Source organism: Symphalangus syndactylus, chromosome X (assembly GCF_028878055.3).
Source record: "Symphalangus syndactylus isolate Jambi chromosome X, NHGRI_mSymSyn1-v2.1_pri, whole genome shotgun sequence".
Classification (NCBI taxonomy): Eukaryota; Metazoa; Chordata; class Mammalia; order Primates; family Hylobatidae; genus Symphalangus; species Symphalangus syndactylus.
In genome coordinates this window covers 164,465,886-164,480,373 of record NC_072447.2, presented here as the reverse complement: position 1 = coordinate 164,480,373, position 14,488 = coordinate 164,465,886, and positions in this window count along the sequence as shown.

The following is a 14,488-nucleotide window of genomic DNA, read 5'->3' as shown; positions in this document are numbered from 1 at the left end:
TATTTTCACAGAATGCTACTGTGTAGTTTATATTTGAATATATTCCTTTTTCCACTATTACCCTCTTAGCGCTCCGAATGTCCACTTGCATTTTCTACAGAAAGAGTGTTCAGAACTGCGCAATCAAAAGTATGGTTTAACTCTGTTAGCTTAATGAACATATCAGAAATAAGTTTCACACAATGCTTCTGTGTAGTTTTTATTTGAAGATATTATTTTTCCCAATATAGGCCTCTTAGCGCTCAGAATGTCCAATTGCAGATTCTACAGAAAGAGTGTTTCAGAAAGGCTCAATCAAAAGTAAGGTTCAACTCTGTTAGTTGAATGCACAGAACAGAAAGAAGTTTCATACAATGCTTCTGTGTAGTTTATATTTGAACATATTCTTTTTTCCACTATTACCCACTTAGCACTACGAATGTCCAGTTGCATTTTCTACAGACAGAGTGTTTCAAAACTGCTCAATCAAAAGTATGGTTTAACTCTGTTAGCTGAATGCTCAGATCAGAAAGAAGTTTCACAGAATGCTTCTGTGTAGTTTATATTTGAATATATTCCTTTTTCCACTACTACTCTCTTAGCGCTCCAAATGTCCAGTTGCATTTTCTACAGAAAGAGTGTTCAGATCTGCTCAATCAAAAGTATGGTTTAACTCTGTTAGCTGAATGCACAGATCAGAAAGAACTTTCACAGAATGATTCTGTGTAGTTTATATTTGGAGACATTCCTTTTTCCACTATTACCCTCTTAGCGCTCCGAATCTCCACTTGCATTTTCTACATAAAGAGTGTTTCAGAACGGCTCAATCAAAACTAAGGTTCAACTCTTTTAGTTGAACAAACAGAACAGAAAGAAGTTTCACACAATTCTTCTGTGTAGTTTTTATTTGTAGACATTCTTTTTCCCAATATAGGCCTCTTAGCTCTCGGAATGTCCAATTGCAGTTTCTACAGAAAGAGTGTTTCAGAACGGCTCAATCAAAAGTAAGGTTCAACTCTGTTAGTTGAATGCACAGAACAGAAAAAAGTTTCATACAATGCTTCTGTGTGGTTTATATTTGAACATATTCTTTTTTCCACTATTACCCACTTAGCGCTACGAATGTCCAGTTGCATTTTCTACAGACAGAGTGTTTCAAAACTGCTCAATTCAAAGTATGGTTTAACTCTGTTACCTGAATGCTCAGATCAGAAAGAAGTTTCACAGAATGTTTCTGTGTAGTTTATATTTGAATGTATTCCTTTTTCCACTACTACGCTCTTGGCGCTCCAAATGTCCAGTTGCATTTTCTACAGAAAGAGTGTTCAGATCTGCTCAATCAAAAGTATGGTTTAACTCTGTTAGCTGAATGCACAGATCAGAAAGAAGTTTCACCGAATGATTCTGTGTACTTTATATTTGAAGACATTCCTTTTTCCACTATTACCCTCTTAGCGCTCGGAATCTCCACTTGCATTTTCTACAAAAAGAGTGTTTCATAACTGCTCAATCAAAAATATGTTTTATCTCTGTTAACTGAAATTACAGATCAGAAATAAGTTTCACAGAATGCATCTGTGTAGTTTTTATTTGAAGATATTCTTTATCCCAATGTAGGCCTCTTAGCGCTTAGCATGTCCAATTGCAGTTTCTACAGAAAGAGTGTTTCAGAACGGCTCAATCAAAAGTAAGGTTCAACTCTGTTAGTTGAATGCACAGAACAGAAAGAATTTTCACAGAATGCTACTGTGTAGTTTATATTTGAATATATTCCTTTTTCCACTATTACCCTCTTAGCGCTCCGAATGTCCACTTGCATTTTCTACAGAAAGAGTGTTCAGAACTGCGCAATCAAAAGTATGGTTTAACTCTGTTAGCTTAATGAACATATCAGAAATAAGTTTCACACAATGCTTCTGTGTAGTTTTTATTTGAAGATATTATTTTTCCCAATATATGCCTCTTAGCACTCAGAATGTCCAATTGCAGTTTCTACAGAAAGAGTGTTTCAGAACGGCTCAATCAAAACTAAGGTTCAACTCTTTTTGTTGAACAAACAGAACAGAAAGAAGTTTCACACAATTCTTCTGTGTAGTTTTTATTTGTAGACATTCTTTTTCCCAATATAGGCCTCTTAGCGCTCAGAATGTCCAATTGCAGTTTCTACAGAAAGAGTGTTTCAGAACGGCTCAATCAAAAGTAAGGTTCAACTCTGCTAGTTGAATGCACAGAACAGAAAGAATTTTCACAGAATGCTACTGTGTATTTTATATTTGAATATATTCCCTTTTCCACTATTACGCTCTTAGCACTCCGAATGTCCACTTGCATTTTCTACAGAAAGAGTGTTCAGATCTGCTCAAACAAAAGTATGGTTTAACTCTGTTAGCTGCATGCACAGATCACAAAGAAGTTTCACCGAATGATTCTGTGTAGTTTATATTTGAAGACATTCCTTTTTCCACTATTACCCTCTTAGCGCTCCGAATATCGACTTGCATTTTCTACAAAAAGAGTGTTTCATAACTGCTCAATCAAAAATATGTTTTATCTCTTTTAACTGAATTTACAGATCAGAAATAAGTTTCACAGAATGCATCTATGTAGTTTTTATTTGAAGATATTCTTTTTCCCACTGTAGGCCTCTTCGTGCTTAGCATGTCCAAATGCAGTTTCTACAGAAAGAGTGTTTCAGAACGGCTCAATCAAAAGTAAGATTCAACTCTGTTAGTTGAATGCACAGAACAGAAAGAATTTTCACAGAATGCTACTGTGTAGTTTATATTTGAATATATTCCTTTTTCCAATATTACCCTCTTAGCGCTACGAAGGTCCACTTGCATTTACTACAGAAAGAGTGTTCAGAACTGCGCAATCAAAAGTATGGTTTAACTCTGTTAGCTTAATGAACATATCAGAAATAAGTTTCACACAATGCTTCGGTGTAGTTTTTATTTGAAGATATTATATTTCCCAATATAGGCCTCTTAGCGCTCAGAATGTCCAATTGCAGTTTCTACAGAAAGAGTGTTTCAGAAAGGCTCAATCAAAAGTAAGGTTCAACTCTGTTAGTTGAATGCACAGAACAGAAAGAAGTTTCATACAATGCTTCTGTGTAGTTTCTATTTGAACATATTCTTTTTTCCACTATTACCCACTTAGCGCTACGAATGTCCAGTTGCATTTTCTACAGACAGAGTGTTTCAAAACTGCTCAATCAAAAGTATGGTTTAACTCGGTTAGCTGAATGCTCAGATCAGAAAGAAGTTTCACAGAATGCTTCTGTGTAGTTTATATTTGAATATATTCATTTTTCCACTACTACTCTCTTAGCGCTCCAAATGTCCAGTTGCATTTTCTACAGAAAGAGTGTTCAGATCTGCTCAATCAAAAGTATGGTTTAACTCTGTTAGCTGAATGCACAGATGAGAAAGAAGTTTCACAGAATGATTCTGTGTAGTTTATATTTGGAGACATTCCTTTTTCCACTATTACCCTCTTAGCGCTCCGAATCTCCACTTGCATTTTCTACAGAAAGAGTGTTTCAGAACGGCTCAATCAAAACTAAGGTTCAACTCTTTTAGTTGAACAAACGGGACAGAAAGAAGTTTCACACAATTCTTCTGTGTAGTTTTTATTTGTAGACATTCTTTTTCCCAATATAGGCATCTTAGCGCTCAGAATGTCCAATTGCAGTTACTACAGAAAGAGTGTTTCAGAACGCCTCAATCAAAAGTAAGGTTTAACTCTGTTAGTTGAATGCACAGAACAGAAAGAAGTTTCATACAATGCTTCTGTGTAGTTTATATTTGAACATATTCTTTTTTCCACTATTACCCACTTAGCGCTACGAATGTCCAGTTGCATTTTCTACAGACAGAGTGTTTCAAAACTGCTCAATCAAAAGTATGGTTTAACTCTGTTAGCTGAATGCTCAGATCAGAAAGAAGTTTCACAGAATGCTTCTGTGTAGTTTATATTTGAATATATTCCTTTTTCCACTACTACGCTCTTAGCGCTCCAAATGTCCAGTTGCATTTTCTACAGAAAGAGTGTTCAGATCTGCTCAATCAAAAGTATGGTTTAACTCTGTTAGCTTAATGCACAGATCAGAAAGAAGTTTAACCGAATGATTCTGTGTAGTTTATATTTGAAGACATTCCTTTTTCCACTATTACCCTCTTAGCGCTCCGAATCTCCACTTGCATTTTCTACAAAAAGAGTGTTTCATAACTGCTCAATCAAAAATATGTTTTATCTCTGTTAACTGAATTTACAGATCAGAAATAAGTTTCACACAATGCATCTGTGTAGTTTTTATTTGAAGATATTCTTTTTCCCAATGTAGGCCTCTTAGCGCTTAGCATGTCCAATTGCAGTTTCTACAGAAAGAGTGTTTCAGAACGGCTCAATCAAAAGTAAGGTTCAACTCTGTTAGTTGAATGCACAGAACAGAAAGAATTTTCACAGAATGCTACTGTGTAGTTTATATTTGAATATATTCCTTTTTCCACTATTACCCTCTTAGCGCTCCGAATGTCCACTTGCATTTTCTACAGAAAGAGTGTTCAGAACTGCGCAATCAAAAGTATGGTTTAACTCTGTTAGCTTAATGAACATATCAGAAATAAGTTTCACACAATGCTTCTGTGTAGTTTTTATTTGAAGATATTATTTTTCCCAATATAGGCCTCTTAGCGCTCAGAATGTCCAATTGCAGATTCTACAGAAAGAGTGTTTCAGAAAGGCTCAATCAAAAGTAAGGTTCAACTCTGTTAGTTGAATGCACAGAACAGAAAGAAGTTTCGTACAATGCTTCTGTGTAGTTTATATTTGAACATATTCTTTTTTCCACTATTACCCACTTAGCACTACGAATGTCCAGTTGCATTTTCTACAGACAGAGTGTTTCAAAACTGCTCAATCAAAAGTATGGTTTAACTCTGTTAGCTGAATGCTCAGATCAGAAAGAAGTTTCACAGAATGCTTCTGTGTAGTTTATATTTGAATATATTCCTTTTTCCACTACTACTCTCTTAGCGCTCCAAATGTCCAGTTGCATTTTCTACAGAAAGAGTGTTCAGATCTGCTCAATCAAAAGTATGGTTTAACTCTGTTAGCTGAATGCACAGATCAGAAAGAAGTTTCACAGAATGATTCTGTGTAGTTTATATTTGGAGACATTCCTTTTTCCACTATTACCCTCTTAGCGCTCCGAATCTCCACTTGCATTTTCTACATAAAGAGTGTTTCAGAACGGCTCAATCAAAACTAAGGTTCAACTCTTTTAGTTGAACAAACAGAACAGAAAGAAGTTTCACACAATTCTTCTGTGTAGTTTTTATTTGTAGACATTCTTTTTCCCAATATAGGCCTCTTAGCTCTCGGAATGTCCAATTGCAGTTTCTACAGAAAGAGTGTTTCAGAACGGCTCAATCAAAAGTAAGGTTCAACTCTGTTAGTTGAATGCACAGAACAGAAAAAAGTTTCATACAATGCTTCTGTGTGGTTTATATTTGAACATATTCTTTTTTCCACTATTACCCACTTAGCGCTACGAATGTCCAGTTGCATTTCCTACAGACAGAGTGTTTCAAAACTGCTCAATTCAAAGTATGGTTTAACTCTGTTACCTGAATGCTCAGATCAGAAAGAAGTTTCACAGAATGTTTCTGTGTAGTTTATATTTGAATGTATTCCTTTTTCCACTACTACGCTCTTGGCGCTCCAAATGTCCAGTTGCATTTTCTACAGAAAGAGTGTTCAGATCTGCTCAATCAAAAGTATGGTTTAACTCTGTTAGCTGAATGCACAGATCAGAAAGAAGTTTCACCGAATGATTCTGTGTAGTTTATATTTGAAGACATTCCTTTTTCCACTATTACCCTCTTAGCGCTCGGAATCTCCACTTGCATTTTCTACAAAAAGAGTGTTTCATAACTGCTCAATCAAAAATATGTTTTATCTCTGTTAACTGAAATTACAGATCAGAAATAAGTTTCACAGAATGCATCTGTGTAGTTTTTATTTGAAGATATTCTTTATCCCAATGTAGGCCTCTTAGCGCTTAGCATGTCCAATTGCAGTTTCTACAGAAAGAGTGTTTCAGAACGGCTCAATCAAAAGTAAGGTTCAACTCTGTTAGTTGAATGCACAGAACAGAAAGAATTTTCACAGAATGCTACTGTGTAGTTTATATTTGAATATATTCCTTTTTCCACTATTAACCTCTTAGCGCTCCGAATGTCCACTTGCATTTTCTACAGAAAGAGTGTTCAGAACTGCGCAATCAAAAGTATGGTTTAACTCTGTTAGCTTAATGAACATATCAGAAATAAGTTTCACACAATGCTTCTGTGTAGTTTTTATTTGAAGATATTATTTTTCCCAATATATGCCTCTTAGCGCTCAGAATGTCCAATTGCAGTTTCTACAGAAAGAGTGTTTCAGAACGGCTCAATCAAAACTAAGGTTCAACTCTTTTTGTTGAACAAACAGAACAGAAAGAAGTTTCACACAATTCTTCTGTGTAGTTTTTATTTGTAGACATTCTTTTTCCCAATATAGGCCTCTTAGCGCTCAGAATGTCCAATTGCAGTTTCTACAGAAAGAGTGTTTCAGAACGGCTCAATCAAAAGTAAGGTTCAACTCTGCTAGTTGAATGCACAGAACAGAAAGAATTTTCACAGAATGCTACTGTGTATTTTATATTTGAATATATTCCCTTTTCCACTATTACGCTCTTAGCACTCCGAATGTCCACTTGCATTTTCTACAGAAAGAGTGTTCAGATCTGCTCAAACAAAAGTATGGTTTAACTCTGTTAGCTGCATGCACAGATCACAAAGAAGTTTCACCGAATGATTCTGTGTAGTTTATATTTGAAGACATTCCTTTTTCCACTATTACCCTCTTAGCGCTCCGAATCTCGACTTGCATTTTCTACAAAAAGAGTGTTTCATAACTGCTCAATCAAAAATATGTTTTATCTCTTTTAACTGAATTTACAGATCAGAAATAAGTTTCACAGAATGCATCTATGTAGTTTTTATTTGAAGATATTCTTTTTCCCACTGTAGGCCTCTTCGTGCTTAGCATGTCCAAATGCAGTTTCTACAGAAAGAGTGTTTCAGAACGGCTCAATCAAAAGTAAGATTCAACTCTGTTAGTTGAATGCACAGAACAGAAAGAATTTTCACAGAATGCTACTGTGTAGTTTATATTTGAATATATTCCTTTTTCCAATATTACCCTCTTAGCGCTACGAAGGTCCACTTGCATTTTCTACAGAAAGAGTGTTCAGAACTGCGCAATCAAAAGTATGGTTTAACTCTGTTAGCTTAATGAACATATCAGAAATAAGTTTCACACAATGCTTCGGTGTAGTTTTTATTTGAAGATATTATATTTCCCAATATAGGCCTCTTAGCGCTCAGAATGTCCAATTGCAGTTTCTACAGAAAGAGTGTTTCAGAAAGGCTCAATCAAAAGTAAGGTTCAACTCTGTTAGTTGAATGCACAGAACAGAAAGAAGTTTCATACAATGCTTCTGTGTAGTTTCTATTTGAACATATTCTTTTTTCCACTATTACCCACTTAGCGCTACGAATGTCCAGTTGCATTTTCTACAGACAGAGTGTTTCAAAACTGCTCAATCAAAAGTATGGTTTAACTCGGTTAGCTGAATGCTCAGATCAGAAAGAAGTTTCACAGAATGATTCTGTGTAGTTTATATTTGGAGACATTCCTTTTTCCACTATTACCCTCTTAGCGCTCCGAATCTCCACTTGCATTTTCTACATAAAGAGTGTTTCAGAACGGCTCAATCAAAACTAAGGTTCAACTCTTTTAGTTGAACAAACAGAACAGAAAGAAGTTTCACACAATTCTTCTGTGTAGTTTTTATTTGTAGACATTCTTTTTCCCAATATAGGCCTCTTAGCTCTCGGAATGTCCAATTGCAGTTTCTACAGAAAGAGTGTTTCAGAACGGCTCAATCAAAAGTAAGGTTCAACTCTGTTAGTTGAATGCACAGAACAGAAAAAAGTTTCATACAATGCTTCTGTGTGGTTTATATTTGAACATATTCTTTTTTCCACTATTACCCACTTAGCGCTACGAATGTCCAGTTGCATTTTCTACAGACAGAGTGTTTCAAAACTGCTCAATTCAAAGTATGGTTTAACTCTGTTACCTGAATGCTCAGATCAGAAAGAAGTTTCACAGAATGTTTCTGTGTAGTTTATATTTGAATGTATTCCTTTTTCCACTACTACGCTCTTGGCGCTCCAAATGTCCAGTTGCATTTTCTACAGAAAGAGTGTTCAGATCTGCTCAATCAAAAGTATGGTTTAACTCTGTTAGCTGAATGCACAGATCAGAAAGAAGTTTCACCGAATGATTCTGTGTACTTTATATTTGAAGACATTCCTTTTTCCACTATTACCCTCTTAGCGCTCGGAATCTCCACTTGCATTTTCTACAAAAAGAGTGTTTCATAACTGCTCAATCAAAAATATGTTTTATCTCTGTTAACTGAAATTACAGATCAGAAATAAGTTTCACAGAATGCATCTGTGTAGTTTTTATTTGAAAATATTCTTTATCCCAATGTAGGCCTCTTAGCGCTTAGCATGTCCAATTGCAGTTTCTACAGAAAGAGTGTTTCAGAACGGCTCAATCAAAAGTAAGGTTCAACTCTGTTAGTTGAATGCACAGAACAGAAAGAATTTTCACAGAATGCTACTGTGTAGTTTATATTTGAATATATTCCTTTTTCCACTATTACCCTCTTAGCGCTCCGAATGTCCACTTGCATTTTCTACAGAAAGAGTGTTCAGAACTGCGCAATCAAAAGTATGGTTTAACTCTGTTAGCTTAATGAACATATCAGAAATAAGTTTCACACAATGCTTCTGTGTAGTTTTTATTTGAAGATATTATTTTTCCCAATATATGCCTCTTAGCACTCAGAATGTCCAATTGCAGTTTCTACAGAAAGAGTGTTTCAGAACGGCTCAATCAAAACTAAGGTTCAACTCTTTTTGTTGAACAAACAGAACAGAAAGAAGTTTCACACAATTCTTCTGTGTAGTTTTTATTTGTAGACATTCTTTTTCCCAATATAGGCCTCTTAGCGCTCAGAATGTCCAATTGCAGTTTCTACAGAAAGAGTGTTTCAGAACGGCTCAATCAAAAGTAAGGTTCAACTCTGCTAGTTGAATGCACAGAACAGAAAGGATTTTCACAGAATGCTACTGTGTATTTTATATTTGAATATATTCCCTTTTCCACTATTACGCTCTTAGCACTCCGAATGTCCACTTGCATTTTCTACAGAAAGAGTGTTCAGATCTGCTCAAACAAAAGTATGGTTTAACTCTGTTAGCTGCATGCACAGATCACAAAGAAGTTTCACCGAATGATTCTGTGTAGTTTATATTTGAAGACATTCCTTTTTCCACTATTACCCTCTTAGCGCTCCGAATATCGACTTGCATTTTCTACAAAAAGAGTGTTTCATAACTGCTCAATCAAAAATATGTTTTATCTCTTTTAACTGAATTTACAGATCAGAAATAAGTTTCACAGAATGCATCTATGTAGTTTTTATTTGAAGATATTCTTTTTCCCACTGTAGGCCTCTTCGTGCTTAGCATGTCCAAATGCAGTTTCTACAGAAAGAGTGTTTCAGAACGGCTCAATCAAAAGTAAGATTCAACTCTGTTAGTTGAATGCACAGAACAGAAAGAATTTTCACAGAATGCTACTGTGTAGTTTATATTTGAATATATTCCTTTTTCCAATATTACCCTCTTAGCGCTACGAAGGTCCACTTGCATTTACTACAGAAAGAGTGTTCAGAACTGCGCAATCAAAAGTATGGTTTAACTCTGTTAGCTTAATGAACATATCAGAAATAAGTTTCACACAATGCTTCGGTGTAGTTTTTATTTGAAGATATTATATTTCCCAATATAGGCCTCTTAGCGCTCAGAATGTCCAATTGCAGTTTCTACAGAAAGAGTGTTTCAGAAAGGCTCAATCAAAAGTAAGGTTCAACTCTGTTAGTTGAATGCACAGAACAGAAAGAAGTTTCATACAATGCTTCTGTGTAGTTTCTATTTGAACATATTCTTTTTTCCACTATTACCCACTTAGCGCTACGAATGTCCAGTTGCATTTTCTACAGACAGAGTGTTTCAAAACTGCTCAATCAAAAGTATGGTTTAACTCGGTTAGCTGAATGCTCAGATCAGAAAGAAGTTTCACAGAATGCTTCTGTGTAGTTTATATTTGAATATATTCATTTTTCCACTACTACTCTCTTAGCGCTCCAAATGTCCAGTTGCATTTTCTACAGAAAGAGTGTTCAGATCTGCTCAATCAAAAGTATGGTTTAACTCTGTTAGCTGAATGCACAGATGAGAAAGAAGTTTCACAGAATGATTCTGTGTAGTTTATATTTGGAGACATTCCTTTTTCCACTATTACCCTCTTAGCGCTCCGAATCTCCACTTGCATTTTCTACAGAAAGAGTGTTTCAGAACGGCTCAATCAAAACTAAGGTTCAACTCTTTTAGTTGAACAAACGGGACAGAAAGAAGTTTCACACAATTCTTCTGTGTAGTTTTTATTTGTAGACATTCTTTTTCCCAATATAGGCATCTTAGCGCTCAGAATGTCCAATTGCAGTTACTACAGAAAGAGTGTTTCAGAACGCCTCAATCAAAAGTAAGGTTTAACTCTGTTAGTTGAATGCACAGAACAGAAAGAAGTTTCATACAATGCTTCTGTGTAGTTTATATTTGAACATATTCTTTTTTCCACTATTACCCACTTAGCGCTACGAATGTCCAGTTGCATTTTCTACAGAGAGAGTGTTTCAAAACTGCTCAATCAAAAGTATGGTTTAACTCTGTTAGCTGAATGCTCAGATCAGAAAGAAGTTTCACAGAATGCTTCTGTGTAGTTTATATTTGAATATATTCCTTTTTCCACTACTACGCTCTTAGCGCTCCAAATGTCCAGTTGCATTTTCTACAGAAAGAGTGTTCAGATCTGCTCAATCAAAAGTATGGTTTAACTCTGTTAGCTTAATGCACAGATCAGAAAGAAGTTTAACCGAATGATTCTGTGTAGTTTATATTTGAAGACATTCCTTTTTCCACTATTACCCTCTTAGCGCTCCGAATCTCCACTTGCATTTTCTACAAAAAGAGTGTTTCATAACTGCTCAATCAAAAATATGTTTTATCTCTGTTAACTGAATTTACAGATCAGAAATAAGTTTCACACAATGCATCTGTGTAGTTTTTATTTGAAGATATTCTTTTTCCCAATGTAGGCCTCTTAGCGCTTAGCATGTCCAATTGCAGTTTCTACAGAAAGAGTGTTTCAGAACGGCTCAATCAAAAGTAAGGTTCAACTCTGTTAGTTGAATGCACAGAACAGAAAGAATTTTCACAGAATGCTACTGTGTAGTTTATATTTGAATATATTCCTTTTTCCACTATTACCCTCTTAGCGCTCCGAATGTCCACTTGCATTTTCTACAGAAAGAGTGTTCAGAACTGCGCAATCAAAAGTATGGTTTAACTCTGTTAGCTTAATGAACATATCAGAAATAAGTTTCACACAATGCTTCTGTGTAGTTTTTATTTGAAGATATTATTTTTCCCAATATAGGCCTCTTAGCGCTCAGAATGTCCAATTGCAGATTCTACAGAAAGAGTGTTTCAGAAAGGCTCAATCAAAAGTAAGGTTCAACTCTGTTAGTTGAATGCACAGAACAGAAAGAAGTTTCGTACAATGCTTCTGTGTAGTTTATATTTGAACATATTCTTTTTTCCACTATTACCCACTTAGCACTACGAATGTCCAGTTGCATTTTCTACAGACAGAGTGTTTCAAAACTGCTCAATCAAAAGTATGGTTTAACTCTGTTAGCTGAATGCTCAGATCAGAAAGAAGTTTCACAGAATGCTTCTGTGTAGTTTATATTTGAATATATTCCTTTTTCCACTACTACTCTCTTAGCGCTCCAAATGTCCAGTTGCATTTTCTACAGAAAGAGTGTTCAGATCTGCTCAATCAAAAGTATGGTTTAACTCTGTTAGCTGAATGCACAGATCAGAAAGAAGTTTCACAGAATGATTCTGTGTAGTTTATATTTGGAGACATTCCTTTTTCCACTATTACCCTCTTAGCGCTCCGAATCTCCACTTGCATTTTCTACATAAAGAGTGTTTCAGAACGGCTCAATCAAAACTAAGGTTCAACTCTTTTAGTTGAACAAACAGAACAGAAAGAAGTTTCACACAATTCTTCTGTGTAGTTTTTATTTGTAGACATTCTTTTTCCCAATATAGGCCTCTTAGCTCTCGGAATGTCCAATTGCAGTTTCTACAGAAAGAGTGTTTCAGAACGGCTCAATCAAAAGTAAGGTTCAACTCTGTTAGTTGAATGCACAGAACAGAAAAAAGTTTCATACAATGCTTCTGTGTGGTTTATATTTGAACATATTCTTTTTTCCACTATTACCCACTTAGCGCTACGAATGTCCAGTTGCATTTCCTACAGACAGAGTGTTTCAAAACTGCTCAATTCAAAGTATGGTTTAACTCTGTTACCTGAATGCTCAGATCAGAAAGAAGTTTCACAGAATGTTTCTGTGTAGTTTATATTTGAATGTATTCCTTTTTCCACTACTACGCTCTTGGCGCTCCAAATGTCCAGTTGCATTTTCTACAGAAAGAGTGTTCAGATCTGCTCAATCAAAAGTATGGTTTAACTCTGTTAGCTGAATGCACAGATCAGAAAGAAGTTTCACCGAATGATTCTGTGTAGTTTATATTTGAAGACATTCCTTTTTCCACTATTACCCTCTTAGCGCTCGGAATCTCCACTTGCATTTTCTACAAAAAGAGTGTTTCATAACTGCTCAATCAAAAATATGTTTTATCTCTGTTAACTGAAATTACAGATCAGAAATAAGTTTCACAGAATGCATCTGTGTAGTTTTTATTTGAAGATATTCTTTATCCCAATGTAGGCCTCTTAGCGCTTAGCATGTCCAATTGCAGTTTCTACAGAAAGAGTGTTTCAGAACGGCTCAATCAAAAGTAAGGTTCAACTCTGTTAGTTGAATGCACAGAACAGAAAGAATTTTCACAGAATGCTACTGTGTAGTTTATATTTGAATATATTCCTTTTTCCACTATTAACCTCTTAGCGCTCCGAATGTCCACTTGCATTTTCTACAGAAAGAGTGTTCAGAACTGCGCAATCAAAAGTATGGTTTAACTCTGTTAGCTTAATGAACATATCAGAAATAAGTTTCACACAATGCTTCTGTGTAGTTTTTATTTGAAGATATTATTTTTCCCAATATATGCCTCTTAGCGCTCAGAATGTCCAATTGCAGTTTCTACAGAAAGAGTGTTTCAGAACGGCTCAATCAAAACTAAGGTTCAACTCTTTTTGTTGAACAAACAGAACAGAAAGAAGTTTCACACAATTCTTCTGTGTAGTTTTTATTTGTAGACATTCTTTTTCCCAATATAGGCCTCTTAGCGCTCAGAATGTCCAATTGCAGTTTCTACAGAAAGAGTGTTTCAGAACGGCTCAATCAAAAGTAAGGTTCAACTCTGCTAGTTGAATGCACAGAACAGAAAGAATTTTCACAGAATGCTACTGTGTATTTTATATTTGAATATATTCCCTTTTCCACTATTACGCTCTTAGCACTCCGAATGTCCACTTGCATTTTCTACAGAAAGAGTGTTCAGATCTGCTCAAACAAAAGTATGGTTTAACTCTGTTAGCTGCATGCACAGATCACAAAGAAGTTTCACCGAATGATTCTGTGTAGTTTATATTTGAAGACATTCCTTTTTCCACTATTACCCTCTTAGCGCTCCGAATCTCGACTTGCATTTTCTACAAAAAGAGTGTTTCATAACTGCTCAATCAAAAATATGTTTTATCTCTTTTAACTGAATTTACAGATCAGAAATAAGTTTCACAGAATGCATCTATGTAGTTTTTATTTGAAGATATTCTTTTTCCCACTGTAGGCCTCTTCGTGCTTAGCATGTCCAAATGCAGTTTCTACAGAAAGAGTGTTTCAGAACGGCTCAATCAAAAGTAAGATTCAACTCTGTTAGTTGAATGCACAGAACAGAAAGAATTTTCACAGAATGCTACTGTGTAGTTTATATTTGAATATATTCCTTTTTCCAATATTACCCTCTTAGCGCTACGAAGGTCCACTTGCATTTTCTACAGAAAGAGTGTTCAGAACTGCGCAATCAAAAGTATGGTTTAACTCTGTTAGCTTAATGAACATATCAGAAATAAGTTTCACACAATGCTTCGGTGTAGTTTTTATTTGAAGATATTATATTTCCCAATATAGGCCTCTTAGCGCTCAGAATGTCCAATTGCAGTTTCTACAGAAAGAGTGTTTCAGAAAGGCTCAATCAAAAGTAAGGTTCAACTCTGTTAG